Source organism: Lynx rufus, unplaced genomic scaffold, assembly GCF_022079265.1.
Source record: "Lynx rufus isolate CCGP_SWC_20201006 ecotype Redwood Valley unplaced genomic scaffold, mLynRuf1.p SCAF_3, whole genome shotgun sequence".
NCBI lineage: Eukaryota > Metazoa > Chordata > Mammalia > Carnivora > Felidae > Lynx > Lynx rufus.
In genome coordinates this window covers 151,329,390-151,350,105 of record NW_025814845.1, presented here as the reverse complement: position 1 = coordinate 151,350,105, position 20,716 = coordinate 151,329,390, and positions in this window count along the sequence as shown.

Here is a 20,716-nt window from a genome sequence, read left to right as displayed (position 1 = left end):
GAATCCCACTGTGTCATGTTGGGTTTGGTTTGCCAGTATTTTATCCAGTAGTTTGCATCTATGCACATATTGATATTGATTTGTTTTGTTTTATTTCTTGTGATGGCTTTCTTTTTCTTTTTCTCATGATATCTTTATCTACTTTGGCAACAAGTAGATAAAGTGCTACTTTTGGCACTGTTTCATAAGTTAGGAAATATTCCTTTTTCTTATATTTTCTCAAACAATATATGAAGTATTGTTTCTTCTTTAAATCTTGGAGAGGATTAATAGTGAAGCCATATGGGGCTTTTATTTGTGGAAAAATATTTTGTTAGTAAATCAATTTCTGTACTTGTTATTAGATATATTTATATTTCCTATTTCTTTTTGAGTCGATTCTGTTCATTTATGTCTTTCTAGCAATTTCCCAATTTTATCTAAGTGGTCTAGTTTGTTGCATAGCCTTGTTCATAATATTCCATTAAACTCTTTGAATTTCTGGAAGATTTCTAGTGATGTTCCCATTTTTTTCTATACTGATTTTATAATTTATGTATTCTCTCTCTTTTTACATTGGATAATCTAAATAGGAAGTTATTAATTTTGTTGGTCTCTTCAGAGAATAAAGTCTTTGTTTAATTGATTTTTCTTTTCTTTTGTTTTTTTTATTTCATTGATTTCTGTTTTTATCTTTCTTAAGTCATATCTTATGCTTTTATTTGGCTTAACTTTCTCTTATTTTTCTAATTTCTTAAGGTGGGAAGCTTTGATTATTTATTAGAGAACTTTGTTCTTTTATGCCATAAGAGTTTAAAACTATATATTTTCTCTTAAGTTCTCCTTTAGCTGCACCCCATAAATTTTGACATGCCATGTTTTCATTTTAAGTCACTGTAAAATATTTTAAAATTGGCCTTGTAGTTTTTTGACAACTCAAGGTTTATTTATAATGTGTTGCTTGATTTCTAAATATTTGAAGTTTCCCATATTTGGGGCTCCTGTCAATTTCTAATATAATTCCAATTTTTTCAAAGCATCTATTTTGTATGTTTTCACTCTTTTTAACTTTACTGATATTTGTTTTATGGCCTAGAATATTTTAAAGAATGTGTATTCTGAAATTGTGAGATGACTTGTTTAATACATAGCAATTAGATTTGCGTTATTAGTGTTGTTCAATTCTTCTATATCCTAACTGATTTTCTTCCCAGTTTTCTCAATTATTAAGTTTCCAACTATTACTGTATAATTATCTATTTTTTCCTTTCAATTTTGTTAATTTTTAACTTTATTGGCTTTATTAACTTTGTTACCTTTATTGACTTTATTAACCTTATTAAGTTATTATTAACTTAATTGACAAATATAATTGAAGATATTTATAGTTCACAATGTGATGATTTGATATACATAGACATTTTTGCTTTATGTATTTTGAGACTCTGTTGTTAGGTACAAATGCTGTTGTAATTTGTATATCTTCCTGTTATATTGACTCTTCTATCATTATAAAATTTCTACATCTCAAGTAATAATTCTTTCATAAAGGCTAGTTTGTCTGATATTAATAGAAACACTACAACTCTTATATAGCTATACCAGCATATCTTTTTTTAATCCTTTTACTTTTAACCTACGTGTATCTCTGAATCTAAGGTGTGCCTCTGGTAGATTGTATAGTTGGGTCTTGCTTTTTAAATCTTGTCTGACACAGCATGGTATTGGCACAAAAACAGACACATAGACCAATGGAATAGAATAGAGACTCCAGAATTGGACCCACAAAAGTATGGCCAACTAATCTTTGACAAAACAGGAAAGAATATCCAATGGAAAAAAAGACAGTCTCTGTAACAAATGGTGTTGGAAGAACTAGACAGCAACATGCAGAAGAATGAAACTAGACCACTTTCTTACACCATTCACAAAAATAAACTCAAAATGGATAAAGGACCTGAATGTGAGACAGGAAACCATCAAAACCCTAGAGGAGAAAACAGGAAAAAACCTCTCTGACCTCAGCTGCAGCAATTTATTACTCAAAACATCTCCAAAGGCAAGGGAATTAAAAGCAAAAATGAACAATTGGGACCTCATCAAGATAAAAAGCTTCTGCACTGCAAAGGAAACAATCAACAAAACTAAAAGGCAACTGACAGAATGGGAAAAGATGTTTGCAAATGACATATCAGACAAAGGGCTAGTATCCAAAATCTATAAAGAACTCACCAAACTCCATACCCAAAAAACAAATAATCCAGTGAAGAAATGGGCAGAAGACATGAATAGACACTTCTCTAAAGAAGACATCCAGATGGCCAACAGTCACATGAAAAGATGCTCAACGTCACTCCTCATCAGGGAAATACAAATCAAAACCACACTCAGATATCACCTCACACCAGTCAGAGTGGCCAAAATGAACAAATCAGGAGACTATGGATGCTGGAGAGGCTGTGGAGAAACGGAAACCCTCTTGCACTGTTGGTGGGAATGCAAACTGGTGCAGCTGCTCTGGAAAACAGTGTGGAGGTTCCTCAAAAAATTAAAAATAGATCTACCCAATGACCCAGCAATAGCACTGCTAGGAGTTTACCCAAGGGATACAGGAGTGCTGATGCATAGGGGCACTTGTACCCCAATGTTTATAGCAGCACTCTCAACAATAGCCAAATTATGGAAAGAGCCTAAGAGTCCATCAATTGATGAATGGATAAAGAAATTGTGGTTTATATACACAATGGAATACTACTTGACAATGAGAAAGAGTGAAATATGGCCTTTTGTAGCAACGTGGATGGAACTGGAGAGTGTTATGCTAAGTGAAATAAGTCATACAGAGAAAGACAGATACCATATGTTTTCCCTCTTATGTGGATCCTGAGAAACTTAACAGAAGACCATGGGGGAAGGGAAGGAAAAAAAAAGTTAGAGAGGGAGGGAGCCAAACCATAAGAAACTCTTAAAAACTGAGAATAAACTGAGGGTTGATGGGGGGTGGGAGGGAGGGGAACGTGGGCAATGGGCATTGAAGAGGGCACCTGTTGGGATGAGCACTGGGTGTTGTATGGAAACAACTTTGACAATAAATTTCATACAAAAAAATAAATAAATCTTGTCTGACAATCTTTGCCTTTTGATTGAGTCATGTAGGCAATTAATAATTAATGTAATTATTGATAGTGTTGGATCACATTTGCTATTTTGACATTTGTTTTTTTATATCTCCTGATTTTTTCCCTCAATTTTTCCTTTACTGCTTTCTTTTGTGTTAAACAAATATTGTTTAGTGAACATTTAAAATAATCTGTTGATTTTTAGTAATACATTTTGAAGGTATTTTTTTAGTGGTTGTTCTAGGGATTGTAATATATGTCTTACTAAACCAAAGTGTAGTTCTGGTAAAATATGGGAACATTGCTTCATATGTATTGCTTCATATGTATGGCTCCATTGCCCCATTTCTTTGTGCTATTGTTGTCATATAGTTTGTCATAAGATAAATTATTAACACAACAACACAACATTGTAATTATTTCTTTTTTAAAAGTTTATTTATTTTTAGAGAGAGAGAGAGAGAGAGAGAGAGAGAATGCATAGGGGAGGGGCAGAGAGGGAGAGAGAGAATCCTAAGCAGGCTCTTCACTGTCAGAGCAGAGCCTGTTGCATTGCAGGGCTTGAACTCACAAACCATGAGATCATGAGCCAAGATGAAATCAAGAGTCAGATGCTTAACCGACTGAGCCACCCAAGTACCCCTGTCATTATTCCTTTACACAATTCTATGTATTTAATGAAGGTAAGATACAAGAAAAAGTATATTCTCATATGTGGTTCTTCATTCAATCTGTGGTAATGTCACTTGGTTGGAGTATATGAAGAAAATCTGTCTTTATACGTATAGGTGTTAGAGAGGATTATTTTGATAGACTATTCAGATAATCATGGATAGTCTTTGATACTAGACCAAAATTTGACAATTGACAATTTCTTATTGCAGTTTAAGTTGCAGTGTGGAATCTGCAAACAAATCAATGAACTTTCTGTACTCTGTTACATTAATAGCCATTGGGTTTTGAGTGGATTTTTTTTTAATTTTTTTTTTTTCGTTCAACGTTTTTTTTTTTTTTTTTATTTCTGGGACAGAGAGAGACAGAGCATGAACGGGGGAGGGGCAGAGAGAGAGGGAGACACAGAATCGGAAACAGGCTCCAGGCTCCGAGCCATCAGCCCAGAGCCTGACGCGGGGCTCGAACTCACGGACCGTGAGATCGTGACCTGGCTGAAGTCGGATGCTTAACCGACTGCGCCACCCAGGCGCCCCGAGTGGATTTTTTACTTATGCTTTATTTTGTATTATCAAATATGGGTCATTTGGAAAATGTTGGTTCACTGTATGCAGATTTACCAAATGTCCACATAATTTGTTATACAATATCAAAGAATCAGTTTCATTTGTAATATCACCAATTTCATTGTAAAAATCTTTTTTGGGGAAGCTGTCAAGCTCATGGTAGTGGATATAAGTATCCCAAAATTTTAATTTTCATTTGAAATATGAAATTTTATCATTGACAATAAATAAAATCATTTTGAAAATATGGGATCACTTTATTAATTTTCAAGAAATGTATTTAAAATGTCCACATCTGAGTAACAATGGTATGTCTATAAGTTATTCCTTCCAGGAAAACAATGGTGTTCCATAAAAAAATGTGTCTAGTTCAGCTTGCAACTCAATCAATTCCACATGTGCTTTTCATTAGGATAATCATCACACTTCAGTGTATATCAGAAGTGCTTTATGTGTGCTTCCCATTTCTTCCCATAGAATATTAAAAAGATAGGGGCTTGTGGATGGCTCAGTTGGTTAAGTGTCCAACTCTTGCTTTTCGTACAGGTCATAATCTCACAGTTCTGTGAGATTGAGCCCCTTGTCAGGCTCTGCACTGTCAGCACAGGCTCTTCTTGGAATTCTCTCCCTGTCTCTCTGCCCCTTCCCAGTTAACATGCTCTCCCTCTCAAAATAAATAAATAAATAATAAAAATAAATAAATAATAAAAATAAATAATACAGGAGGAGCCAAGATGGTGGAACAGCATGGAAGTTTTTTGTGTGTCTCACGTCCATGAAATACTAAACCATCCTACACACCTAGAAAAATGACTGGAGGATTAACACAACAATCTGTAAAACCTGAACCACAGAATTCAGCAGATATGCGACGTGGAGAAGCGAACCTGGGGAGTGAGAAGATACAGGAAGGGAGGTGCTTTTGTGAGCAGAGAGAGGATGGGGTGGGGGAAGAATACAGGAAAAGCACCCCTCCCCAAAAGCAGCTGGAGAGAAAGTGGAAAATTGTAAACAGCTGCAGGGACTAAACTGAAAAGGGAGAAAGGATAAAGGAGAGGGTTTAAATTCCATTAAGACTATAAACAAAGGGAGTGCAGAGTCTGCAACTCCACAACCTGATACCTGGTGGTGCTCTGGTGGGAAGGGCCAATCCCCAGGACCAGAGTGGGGTCCGGGAGGTTCTCGAACCACATGGGAAAAAGCAGTTCCACTGCTGGAAGGACATTTGGTAGAGACTGTTGAAGCCACCTGGTCCCAGCAGACCCCAGATAATGGCCACATTCGCTGGTGCTGGAACAAGGTCCTTAAGGGTGAAGCTTGTGCCAGATGTGTGTTGTGATTTTCCATAATTGCTGAAATGCTGCTGCTACACTATGTCGCGAACTTTTTCTGAGTCAGGCTAGCACCTGGCCGCAGTCTTGGGGCACCAGCAGCAGCAGGCTCCAGTAGGCATTCCTGGATACAGCCGACACTTGGCCATTGCTCATTTAGCCATTGCTCGGTGAGATCCTCCCACAGAGGGGCGCAACAGGTGCAAGCCACAGTCGTTTGGAAGTAAGGGGCCAGGGAAGACAGCCGCATCTGAGACAAAACTTGGGAGACAGGTATTGCTTGGGGCTTGGTCACAGAGAGTGAAAAAGCGGGGAGTAGACGAGAGCTGAAGACAGAGGATGGGTGCGCGACTGCTGATCCAGAACAGACTGGGTACCTGGATGACGTCATTTTCGCCACTCCCTCGCATGCACATACGCACCTGTGAGCCTCACAACAATCCACCCCAGTAGGCTAGTGGTGCCACCTAGTAACAGAGCCATTGCACTGAGCCCCACCCAATTGGGCCAACTTCGCTCTTCAAGAACACAAGTCTCACCTTCTACTTAGTTTACAGACTATAAAGCACTTCATAGTCTGACTTCTAGAGGAAAATGAAGTAACTTCAGTCCTATTTCAATCTGTTAGCAGGTCCATCTATTCAATTTTATTTTTTTTCTCTTTTTCACTTCTTTTCTTTTTCTTGAATACACAAAAAGAAAAAATTCATTTTTATTTTCAATTTCTATTGAAAATATTTTTCTTTAAATTTTTTCTACTATATTCTTTACTTTTGTGTAAATTTTTTCAAATTCTATTTTACTCCCATCATCTCATTTTAGTCTACTTCAGTGTATTCATTTTTTCAAAGTATGAAATGATTTCCTTTTTTTTTGTCCCTCTTTTTTTTCTAATCTGTCAAGGCACTTTCAACACACACAGCAAAACACACCTAGGATCTAGCATCATTTATTTGATTTGTGTGTGTGTGTTTTTAATTTTTTAATTTTAATATTTTTTTAATTAAAAAATTTTTTTATTTTAATTTTTCTACCTCATTAATTCCTTTTCTCTATTCAAAATGACAAAACGAAGGAATTCACCCCAAAAGAAAGAGCATGAAGAAACGACAGCCAGGGATTTAACCAACACAGATACAAGCAAGATGTCTGAACCAGAATTTAGAATCATGAGAATAAAAATACTAGCTGGAGTTGAAAATAGATTAGAATCCCTTTCTGCAGAGATAAAAGAAGTGAAAAATAGCGAGAATGAAATTAAAAATGCTATAACTGAGCTGCAATCATGGATGGATGCTGCGGCGGAAAGGATGGTTGCGGCAAACAGAGAATCAGCCATAGAGAGGACAAACTTATAGAGAATAATGAAGCAGAAAAAAAGAGGGAGATTAAGGCAAAAGAGCACTATTTAAGAATTAGAGAAATCAGTGACTCATTAAAAAGGAATAACATCAGAATCATAGGGGTCCCAGAAGAGAAAGAGACAGCAATAAGGGTAGAAGGGTTATGTGAGCAAATCATAGTGGGAAAGTTTCCTAACCTGGGGAAAGACACAAACATCAAAATCCAGGAAGCATAGAGGACTCCCATTAGATTGAACAAAACCCAACCATCAACAAGGCATATCATAGTCAAATTCACAAAATAATCAGGCAAGGAGAGAATCATGAAAGCAACAAGGGAAAAAAAGTCTCTAACCTACAAGGGAAGACAGATCAGGTTTGCAGCAGACCTATCCACAGAAACTAGGCAGGCCAGAAAGGAGTGGCAGGATATATTCAGTGTGCTGAATCAGAAAAATATGCAGCCAAGAATTCTTTATCCAGCAAGGATGTCATTCAAAATAGGAGAGATAAAAAGTTTCCCAGATGAACAAAAATTAAAGGAGTTTGTGACCAATAAACCACCAAACCAAATTCCTGCAAGAAATTTTAAGGGGACTCTCTGAGGGGAGAAAAGATGAATATATATATATATATAGAGAGAGAGAGAGAGAGAGAGAGAGAGACAGAGAGAGAGAGAGAAATAAATACCAAAACAACAAAGATTAGAAAGGACCAGAGAACACTACCAGAAACTCCAACTCTACAAGCATCATACTGGCAATAAATTCATATCTTTCAGTACTCACTCTAAATATCAATGGACTCAATGCTCCACTCAAAAGACATAGGGTAACACAATGGATAAGAAACAAGATCCATCTATATGCTGTTTACAAGACACCCACTCTAGACCTAAAGACATCTTTAGATTGAAAATAAGGGGATGGAGAACCATCTACCATGCTAATGGTCACCAAAAGAAAGCCAGAATAGCCATACTTACACCAGACAATCTAGACTTTAAAATAAAGACTGTATCAAGAGATGCAAAAGGGCATTATATCATAATCAAGGAGTCTATCCACCAAGAAGACCTAACAATTTTAAACATTTATGCACCAAATGTGAAAGTACCCAAATATATAAATCAATTAATCACAAATATAAAGAAACTCATCAATATTAATACCATAATAGTAGGAGACTTCAACACCCCACTCACAGCAATGGACAGATCATCTAATCAAAAAATCAACAAGGAAACTATGACTTGGAATGACACACTGGACCAGATGGACTTACAGATACATTCAGAATATTTCATCCTAAAGCAGCAGAATATACATTCTTCTCCAGTGCACATGGAATGTTCTCCAGAATAGACCATATACTAGGACACAAAACAGCCCTAAATAAGTACAAAGAGATCGAGATCACACCGTGCATATTTTCAGACCACAACACTATGAAACTCGAAATCAACCACAAGAAAAAATTTGGAAAGGTAACAAATACTTGGAGATTGAAGAACATCCTACTAAAGAATGAATGGGGTAACCAAGCAGTTAAAGAGGAAATTAAAAAGTATATGGAAGCCAACAAAAATGATAACACCACAACCCAAAATCTCTGGGACACAGCAAAGGCGATCATAGGAGGAAAGTATATAGCAATCCAGACCTTCCTAAAGAAGGAAGAAAGATCTCGGATATACAACCTAACCTTATGCCTTAAGGAGGTGGAAAAAGAGCAGCAAATAAAACCCAAAACCAGTAGAAGACAGGAAATAATAAAAATTAGAGCAGAGATTAATGCTATTGAAACAAAAAAAAATGTAGAACAGATCAGTGAAACCAGAAGCTGGTTCTTTGAAAGAATTAACAAAATTGATAAACCACTAGCCAGTTTGATCAAAAAGAAAAAGGAATGTACCAACAAAAATAAAATCAAGAATGAAAGAGAAAAGATCACAACCAACACTGCAGAAATAAAAACAATAATAAGAGAATGTTATGAGCAATTATATGCCAGTAAAATGGGCAATCCAGAAGAAATGGAAAAATTCCTAGATACATATACACTACCAAAACTGAAACAGGAAGAAATAGAAAGTTTGAACAGACCCATAACCAGTAAGGAAATCGAATTCATAATCAAAAATCTGCCAAAAAACAAGAGTCCAGCGCCAGATGGCTTTCCAGGGGAATTCTACCTAACATTTAAGGAAGCGATAACACCTATTCTCTTGAAGGTGTTCCAAACAATAGAAATGGAAGGAAAACTCCCAAACTCTTTCTATGAAGCCAGCATTACCTTGGCTCCAAAACCAGAGATTCCACTACAAAGGAGAACTATAGACCAATTTCCTTAATGAACATGGATGCAAAAATCCTCAACAAGATATTAGCCAACCAGATCCAACAATACATTAAAAAAATTATTCACCATGACCAAGCAGGATTTATACCTGGGATGCAGGGCTGGTTCAATAGCTGCAAAACAATTAACGTGATTCATCACATCACTAATAGAAAGGACAAGAACCATATGATCCTCTCCAAAGATGCAGAGAAAGCATTTGACAAAATATAGCATCGTTTCTTGATAAAAACCCTCAAGAAATTAGGGATAGAAGGAGCATACCTCAAGATCAGAAAAGCCATATATGAATGACCCAATGAGAATATCATCCTCAATGGGGAAAAACTGAGAGCTTTCCCCTTAAGGTCAGGAATAAGACAGGGATGTCCACTCTCACCAGTGTTATTCAACGTAGTATTGGAAGTTTTAGCCTCTGCAACCAGACAACACAAAGAAATAAAAGGCATCCAAATTGGCCAGGAGAAGGTCAAACTTTCATTCTTCACAGATGACATAATACTTTATATGGAAAACCCAAAAGATGCCACCAAAAAACTGCTAGAATTGATTCATGATTTCAGCAAAGTTGCAGGATAAAAAATTAATGCACAGAAATCGGTTGCATTCCTATACACCAACAATGAAGCAACAGAAAGAGAAATCAAGGGATCGATCCCAGTTACAGTTGCACAAGAAAACCATAAAATACCTAGGAATAAATCTAACCAAAGAGGTGAAAAATCTACACACTGAAAAGTACAGAAAGCTTATGAAAGAAATTGAAGAAGACACAAAAACATGGAAAAAATTCCACACTCCTGGATAGGAAGAACAAATATTGTTCAAATGTTGATACTACCCAAGACAATCTACGTATTCAATGCCATCTCTATCAAAATAACACCAACATTCTTCACAGAGCTAGAACAAATAATCCTAAAAATTGTATGGAACAAGAAAAGCCCCAAATAGCCAAAGCAATCTTGAAAAAGAAAACCAAAGCAGGAGGCATCACAATCCCAGACATCAAGCTATACTACAAAGCTGTAATCCACAAGACAGTATGGTACTGGCACAAGAACAGACACTCAGATCAATGGAACAGAATAGAAAACCCAGAAATGGACCCACAAACGTATGGACAACTAATCTTTGACAAAGCAGGAAAGAATATCCAATGGAATAAAGACAGTCTCTTCAGCAAGTGGTACTGGAAAAACTGGACAGCAACATGCAGAAGAATGAACCTGGACCATTTTCTTACACCATACACAAAAATAAACTCAAAAAGGATGAAAGAACTCAATTTAAGACAGGAAGCCATCAAAATCCTCGAGGAGAAAGCAGGCAAAAACCTCTTTGATCTTGCCCTCAGCAACTTCTTACTCAACACGTCTCCGGAAGCAAGGGAAACAAAAGCAAAAATGAACTACTTATCAAAATAAAAACTTCTGCACAGCAAAGGAAACAATCAGCAAAACTAAAAGGCAACTGACAGAATGGGAGAAGATATTTGCAAAAGACATATCAGATAATGGGTCTGTATCCAAAATCTATAAAGATCTTATCAAACTCAACACCCAAAAAACAAATAATCCAGTGAAGAAATGGACAAAAGACATGAATAGACACTTCTCCAAAGAAGACATCCAGATGGCCAACAGACACATGAAAAAGTGCTCAACATCACTCATCATCAGGGAAATACAAATCAAAACCACCATGAGATACCACCTTACACCTGTCAGAATGGCTAACATTAACAACTCAGGCAGCAACAGATGTTTGGGGAGGATGCGGAGAAAGAGGATCTCTTTTGCATTATTGGTGGGAATGCAAGGTGGTGCAGCCAGTCTGGAAAACAGTATGGAGGTTCCTCAAAAAACTAAAAATAGAACTACCCTACCACCAGCAATTGCACTCCTAGGCATTTATCCACGGGATACAGGTGTGCTGTTTCGAAGGGACACATGCACCCCCAAGTTTATAGCAGCACGATCAACAATAGCCAACGTATGGAAAGAGCCAAGATGTCCACTGATGGATGAATGTATATAGAAGATGTGATATATATATATATATATATACACACACACACACACACACACACACAATGGAGTATTACTCAGTAATCAAAAAGAATGAAATCTTGCCATTTGCAACTACGTGGATAGAACTAGAGGGTATTATACTAAGTGAAATTAGTCAGTCAGAGAAAGACAAAAATCATATGACTTCCCTCATATGAGGACTTTAAGAGACGAAACAGATGAACATAAGGGAAGGGAAACAAAAATAATATAAAAACAGGAAGGGGGACAAAACATAAGAGTCTCTTAAATATGGAGGACAAACAGAGGGTTACTGGAGGGGTTGTGGGAGGGGGATGGGCTAAATGGGTAAGGGTCACTAAGGAATGTACTCCCGACATCATTGTTGCGCTATATGCTAACTAATCTGGATGTAAATTTTAAAAAATTAAAAATAAAATTTAAAAAGCAATAAATAAAAATAATTAAATAATACAGTCCATCTTTATAAAAAAAGAATGTTAGGTTAATAAAATTAATGATTTTTCTAAATCAGGGACATTCTTAAGTAGAAGTAATATCTTTTTTTATTTTACTGTGAATGATTGGCAGTGAGGAATTCAATAATATCATAATTTGTTACCAATGCATTGGTTCACGATAAAACATACTGTTTTTTTAGACTATTTATTAATGCAGATATCAGTACAGTGAAAAATGGCAAATGTATAATTATAAAATAGTTTTTACCTCTTGAATCCACTGAAAAATCTCAGGAACCCGATGGGTTCATAGACCACACTGAGAATCACTGTTTTTTTTTAATTAAATTTTAATTTTAATTCCAGTATATTTAACATATAGTGTTATATTAGTTTCAAGTGTATAATATAGTGATTCAACAATTGCATACATTACCCAGTGCTCATGACAAGTACAAGCCTTAATTCCCATCACCTATTTCACACACACCCCAACCCCTTCCCCCACGGGTAACCATCAGTTTGTTGAGAAGCCACTGTTTTAATAGAACTACTTGGTTTAAAGAAAAGGAAAAAAAATCATTTGAACATCTAGGCAAAAAGGAAAAGGAAAAGAAAATTAGTTTGACATCAGACTTTTGACAGCAGTCCTTTTTGCTAGAAGGAAATGGAATACTATATTTAAGATTTAAAGAAATAAGGGGTGCTTGGGTGGCTCAGTCAGCTGAGCATCTGATGCTTGATTTTGGCTCAGGTCATAATCTCATGGTTTGTGAGATCTAGCTCCAAATTGGGCTCCGCCCTGACAGCATAGAACCTGCATGGGATTCTCTCTCTCCCTCTCCCTCTCTGCCCCACCCCTGCTTATGCTCTCTCAAAACAAATATTTTGTAAAAACGATTTAAAGGAATAAAATAAGTGCCAAATATTTTTATCCATCTAAACTTACCTAAGTTATAAAGGCCACATCCAAACTTTATGAACATATAAGAGCTCAGGAAATTTTGTTGCCTTGAGCCCTTTCTGAGGAACCTACTGTAGAACAAACTTAAACCAACCAATGTAAGAAGCATCAGATAAGAGTGGATCCTGGACACCTAATATACTTGTAGTAGAACCAAGACTATATAATGGAAAATGGAAGATAATATAGTATGTAATTATATTTTGACAGTATAGCTAGAACACAACCATAAAAAATTCAGAGAAAATAGCAACTGTCTAGAAAAAAAATAAAATAAACCTCCTGATTGCCTTATTATTAATTGGGTAAAGTAATAGTACTTCCAATTAGATACTGGGGGGAGAGGAAGGAAGGAGTAGGAGGAAGTTTGTAGACCACTTCAATTTTGCTTAAAGGAGGAACTCACAAAGAGTCACCAAAGAACAACAACAACAACAACAACAACAGCAGCAACAACAGGAATGTACAAAAGACATTATAAAAAGAATTGGTAAAAAATAAAATAACAAATATTGGCAAGTATGTAGGGAAATGAGAAAAATAGAAGCTTGTTCCCTTGTTGATGGAAGTGTAAATTGGTGAAAACATTAAGGAAAACAATATGGAAGTTCTTCAAAAACTTAAAAATAGAACTATTGTATGATCTGGCAATTCCACTTCTGGGTGTTTATCCAAAGAAAACAAAATCACAGTCTTGAAAATATGTCTGCACCATGTTCATTGCACCATTATTTATAATAGCCAAAATTTGGAAAAAAAACCAAGTGTCCACTGATGGATGAATGGATAAAGGAAATGTGACACACATACACACACTCACACACACACATATGCACACACTCACACATTATGGAATACCATTCAGTCATAAAAAAAAAGTAGGAAATTCTGCCATTTGCAATAGTATGGATAAAACATTGACATAATGCTAAGTGAAATAAGTCAGACAGAGAAACACAAATAAATGGTCTCATTTATATCACTTATGTGTAAAACCCAAAAGTAAAACAAAGTACTAAATTCAGAGATACAAAGAATAGACTGGTGGTGGCCACTCGACCACTAATGCTACAAGAGAAAAGAAAGGTCAGATGAAGTTTCCCTAATAATTTTGAATTTATTTATTTATCTAGGGAGCCAATGTGCATGTGCTTGTGGGGGAGTGGCAAAGAGAGAGGGAGACGGAGAATCCTGGCTGTTAGCATGGAGCTTGATGCAGGGCTTGATCTCACAAACCGTGACATCATGACCTGAGCCAAAATCAAGATTCAGATGCTTAATTGACTGAGCCACCTAGTCAACCGATAATTTTGAATTCTAAGAGGGCATTAACTGAACCTTCTTAAACGCAAAAACTAATAGAGATAATTTGGAGTTAGTAAAGACAAGAAGATTTTTGCATGAAGGTAACCATTAGAATTGAAAAGTAAATTTGTATTATATATAAAAAAAATATAAAACAACACATCAAAACTGAGACCAAATAAAAAGATCATACATCAGTAAGTGTATATTGACATAATTAAGCTCTTAAAAGAAAGAAGTACAGATGAACCAAAAACTGAAATCCAAGAGTACGCTGTATTCAAGAGACACACTTAAAAGAAAGAAATATGAAAAGCATGATAAAAGAATGGGCAAAGACATATGAGGCAAATTCATAAGAGCTAAGTATAATGATGTTGATATTCAACATGGTTAAATTAAGACCAAAGTAATTAAAAGAACAAAGAAAAAGACTTCATAAAGTTTACTGTTACAGTATGCAATGAAGATATAACAGTTATTAATAGTTTAGACTATTTTAAAATACCTCTCTCAGACCTATAAAAATCGAATGGGCGAAAAAAATGAGTAAGGATTTAGAAGAACAAACAACATAATCAATAAGCTACACCACATAAATATATATTAAAACGTTGAAACCCAAGAATAGAAAATCCACCTTCTCTTCAAGTGCACATTGAACATTAATAAAATTCAACATATTTGGGCCACAATGAAAATCTCAATAAACAAAAAAAGAAAATAGAAATAATAAATACAACATTCTCCAATCACAAAGCTAGAGATTGGTAACAAAATGAAATGATAAAACCCAAGTCTTCTAAAAAGAAAATCTGTTAATTTTAAAACATGCTATTAAAGCACCATTGGATCAAAATAGACATACAGTTCCAAATTGTGGAATGTTTTAAAAATATCAATAACAAAAACAAAACAAAACAAAACAAAACAAAAAAAACCAAGATGGATACCTCTTTCTCTGCTTTGAGCTTGCAATGTGTCATATGAGGCAGTAATCCCGGCTATCTAAATTGTAATCATACACCAGCACTATTGTGTCCATCATTCTGGTATATTGTGTTGCTTCTATTACACCAATAATTACATTGTCCGTTGTCTCAAGTAGTTGTCCTTCTCTACCTTGTGGACAAGGGTGATGATTCACATGGGGTCAGCAGTCCTTGCACTGGCACCAACTTGGTTTCAGCTGTGCCCATAGACTGGTTAGGCACACAGAGACTGAAGAGCAAGTGAAGAGGCCAGGGTTGTACTTTTTTCCACCTCTGTCATTAATCAGGCTCATGACCCTGAGATTATACAGGAGGTTCTATTTTTAAATTCTTTTTGTGATCATCCAATCATGCAACCATAGCAAGGGACATTTTAAAAATATAGTTTAAGGGGATCTTAGCCTGAGTATTGGAATTTCCCTCAGCATATGGCTTTGCTCCAATTGGAAAAGGCAGAAGTCAAGGCCAGCATTCAGGTGGAAAGGGTATGTCAGCTTGGAATATGTTATGCTTTCTAAGATAGCTTTGAGGTGGTTCAGAGGACCAATCCAGAATATGCTGATGTTTTTAATTTCACTGGAGGCATATGCACAAGAACTTTCTAGAAAGGCAGAGAAAGAAGGGTCCTTCTTTCCTCTGGCAGATGAGGCAACTTCATACTTGAGTAAAAACAGAAGGCAGGTACAGGGGCTGGAGTAGGTGAGAGTAGGTGAGTATTCCATGGAGTTCAAGAAAAAGTGATTGATGCAAAACTAGAGGAGAAACTAATTTTCTCAGGAAGGAAAGCTGAAAGAGCTTTCATGTAGAACTGAGGGCCTAGACTCTGCCCTCAAGTCATACATGAGGTTTCTCCTTTTAGGCATGCAAGCTTGCCCCAAAGTTATCACCAAACTCAGCAGAACGAGTATGTGTTGGACACACAGAGGGACACTAGAAGTGCATGTGTACAGAGGGAAGACCAGGAAGGACACAGCTAGAAGATGGTCATGGAGAAGCAAGGAAGAGGGGCCTTACAAGAAACTAAACCTGCCAACACCTTGATCTTGGACTTCCAGCCATCAGAATTGTGAGAAAATAAATTTCTGTTGGTTAAGCGACCCTGTCTGTGGTATTTTGTTATGGTGGCCCTAGATAACTAGTAAAATCCCTAATAATTTTCAGATATGAGAAGACATAACCCTTCTCCTTTGTTTTCATGTCTTTGCAATTGTTCTTTCTGCCTTAGATACATCCCTTGTCCATCTGGGAAACTATGTATCTTTTGTGTCTTCTGTGAGTCTCTAGTGGACCATATTAGGGAATTAGTTGTCCTCTGTGCACTCAAAGCACCTTAAACAATACATTTTTGGAACATTCATCAAGGTGAGTTAAAAATACTTATTTACATCAGTATTTCCCTGATTAAACTATACCCTTCTTGAAAATAGAGATCATCTTTAATTGAAATTCAAATGCACAGAAATATAATAATCAAAATCCTTTGTTCATAAGCATGTTTTGCTGGTTCATGTATGCTTTTAAAAAAATAGGTGCTTTTTAATTTTAAATAATTCAATAAGCAATATGAACCTTGCTATATATTGAATGTTTGCATCCCTCAAAAATTCATATGTTGAAACCTAATCCCCAATGTGATGGTTTTGGAGGCGAGGCCTTTGGGAAGTGATTAGGTCATTAAGATGGAGCCCTCACGAATGGGTTTAGCGTCTTCATAAGAGACCACAGAGAGCTTTCCCACCCCTTCCATCATGTGAGGATGCATCAAGAAGACGGCTACCTATGAACCAGTAAGCAGGGTCTCACTGGACACCAAATCTGCCAGCAGATTTATCTTGCACTTCCCAGCCTCCAGAACTGTGAGCAATAAATGTTGGTTGTTAAAGCCACCCAATCTATGGTATTTCTATTAAAGCAGCCTGAATTAATTATGACACATCTATTACCTAAGCCAAAACTAGAATGTAATATCTAACTGCATCATCATTACCATCACCATCTTCAACCCCCACCCCCTGATAAACATCATCCTGGTTCCTATATTCATGATTCCCTTACCCTTGATCTCTTTTTAATATGATTTAGTTACCACACACACACATGTGTAAATATATATGTGTGTATATATATAGTAATTATCTATATCTTGATATCTTTTTAATACATAGTATATGTCTTTTTAATATATAGTATATATTAATATATAGTAATTATCTATATCTTGATATCTTTTTAATATGATTTAGTTACCACACACACATACATAAATATATATACATATACATATATATATATTTATATATTTTGGACCATTAATATATATATATATATTTATGTATGTGTGTGTGGTAACTAAATCATATATATATATATATATATATATATAGTAATTATCTATATCTATCCATCTGTCTTATATTCTGGACAAAAGATGTATCTAGTGTATGTACTGTGTGTGTGTGTGTGTGTGTGTGTGTGTAATGATATAATTACTACACACACATACACACTACATATATCTATATATCTATATCTATCTATCTATAGAGAGAAGGAATATATGCCTATTTAGATGTGCTTATAATAAAATGAGTATTATGCTGTATGTATTTTTTGATATATATTATTATAATCCATTTTAAATTCCAAAAATTCATCTATATAGTTGCATATAGCTGATTATCATGTAATTATGTGAACATGCATCAATTTATTCATCTAGTACTCAATTATTGGACTTTTGTTTTTGTTTAGATTTGTGCTAATCTGAATTGTCCTGCTATACACTTTATTGTATATGTTGTCAACATGTAAATGTTTACATGTGTGTAAGTTTCTGCAATGCCTCTCACCCTCCAGATGGCCACATTCTAATTCTCAGAAACTGTGTATACATTATGTTACACAGCAAAGCAGAATTAAGTTTGTAGATGGAATTAAGGTTGCTAATCAGCTGACCTTGAGATGAGATTATTTGGATTAACTAAGTGGGGCCACTGTCATCCTAAGGGTCTTTATTAGTGGAAGTTCGAGGCAGAAGAGAGAACCAGAGAGATGACAGCTTGAGAGATGACAGCCCATTGTTTCTGACTTTGAGGATGAGGAAGGGGGCCATGAGCCAAGGGTACAGAAGGCTTCTAGAAGCTGGAAAAAGCTATTTAACTGTCAGGGGCATTATGTAGGAACATATAAATTTTGTGGATGATGTTGGAACTATATGTGTGGAAAAATACGTGCCGGCTCAGAAATGAAAAGAAGACTTTGATCTCTGGAGGTATTATTACAAAGAGGGGGAGCCTCCTGAAAATCATGAACATGAATATCTACCACAACTTGGTAGAATTCAATCCCAGATTCAGGTCCTCTTGCAAAAGAAAGCAATGGCATTCCCAGATATGACTGTTCAAGGTTCCAGCTCCTTTTCTCCACCCTTCACAAGCAGAGGAATGACTAAATAGAGAACATAAATTATTAATACCCACCCCTGTAGGTAAGGAGGAAAGATCATAATAGTTATCAAGAAAAATAAGTAGGAAAAGATATCCCATATTTTTTTTTGTTTTAAGACTGAAAGGCTGATCTGGCTAGAACTAACCTGAATTCAAAGATAAACAACAAAACAAAAACACAGAAACAACAACAAAATAACATGAGTAAAATATAGCATTATAGCTAGCTAGATGATAGATTGAGTGGTGGATGGATGGATATAGATATAAATATGTGTAAAACATGAAACAATAAACAAAACAAAAATTTGTGTTGGATGTGCTCTAGGAAATAGAAAATTTACCTTTATTTTATCATCTTTACTCAAAGAAATTAAAGTTGACTCTATAATACATGAGTTCAAAAAAGAAAAAGAAAAGGAAACCATTAGAGATATACAAAGTGAGAGAATAGAATAGAATTGATGAAATTAAAACCAAACTAAAATCAGCAAAACAAAAAACTAGTATCTTATGAATGAAAGTGAGGGCAAATACAAGGTAAGCATGTAGATGCAGATGAATTCATTGAGAAGACAGGATGAACCCTCTCAAGTAATGGAGAATTTAAATCTTGCATATGAACAATCAGTATACCCGAAGTAATGAAAAGGAAAAAAATGGAACTGAAAAAAATTTCAAATCTATAATAAAAGAAATAAAAACAATGACATGACTGCTTTGTTTAATGCAGGCCCCTTTTAAATACAGGTTTTAGTGAACCAACCAAGCTAACTATTACAGCCACTTCCAGCTGTTAAGACTAGTTTATTGAATCCAGAATTTGTGGTGAGTTAACAAAATTGAAAAATTTGGTCCAATCTCGTGCTTCATCCATTCCTTCCTGTTCTAGCACCCTTAGATTTTATTTCAACAGTATTTTGCAGGTTTATTCTGATACGTTAGCAAAATTCCGCCACCCTTTTGTTGTTTAATGTCCCCCCAGATCCAATGTTTGTACTATTTCTTGTGGGATACTATGAAACTAAACTGTATTTGGAAACCTGGAGTTCGGAGGCACCTGAGTAGCTCAGTTAGTTGAGTGTCCGACTTTGGCTCAGGTCATGATCTCGGTTCTTGAGTTTGATTCCCACATTGGGCTTGCTGCTGTCAGCGCAGAGCCTGCTTTGGATCCTCTGTTCCCCTCTCTCTAACCCTCCCCCACTTGTGCTCTCTCTCTCTCTCTCTCTCTCTCAAAAAATAAACATTAAAAAAAAAAAGAAACCTGGAGTTTGTGAGTGTTGGTGGGTTGAGCCTTGAGGCAAATTAGCATTCCTTGTAAGGAAACTGCCTCATGTGAGGTCCTTATAGTTCTTTCAATCTGGAAAGGGTTTTTCTGCTGGCAAGTGAGATTCAGTGGGGTACGCGAGGTCAAAGTACTCAGATACTGTATTAATCATGCCTTTTTATTGAACACTCACACACTGAACCATAATCTTTCTGTCCCAATCACCTCAGAGCCAGGCATCAGGAAATTAAAGGCAATCCCTACACCCCAGAGCTTGTTGAAATCATTCAAATTAGCCAATCCCAAAACTGCTTAGCTCACTTAGCCTGCTTCTCTCATTCCTTCTGGCAAAAGCCACAATAAAGTCTCTTGCCCACATTCTCCCTTTGTTCCTTCTGCATCTTCACCAGTCTTGTTGTTTCCCCATGTGATCCTATGTGATCCCCCCTCTTCTTCCAAACTGTAACAAACTATCTTTTCAGTGACAGTCTTTCTGTTGACTTCCATATGTGAATAATGATGCTAATACCTCCATTTAAAAATAGATGCATGTAGGGGCACCTGGGTGGCTCAGTCAGTTAAGCATCCAACTTCGGCTCAGGTTATGATCTCACCTTAATGAGTTCGAACCCCACATCAGGCTCTGTGCTGACATCTCAAAGCCTAGAGCCTGCTTTGGATTCTGTGTCTCCCTCTCTCTCTGCCCCTCTCTCACTCATGCTGTCTCTTCCTCTCAAAAATAAATAAACATTAAAAAAAATTTTTAAATAAAATAAAAATAGATGCATGTAAAAACACCCAAATATTCCCCATTTCAAATTTTCAGGTTTCCCCTCTTTCCCCAGTCCTACCTTTTTATATGAGAGACCTATAGAGG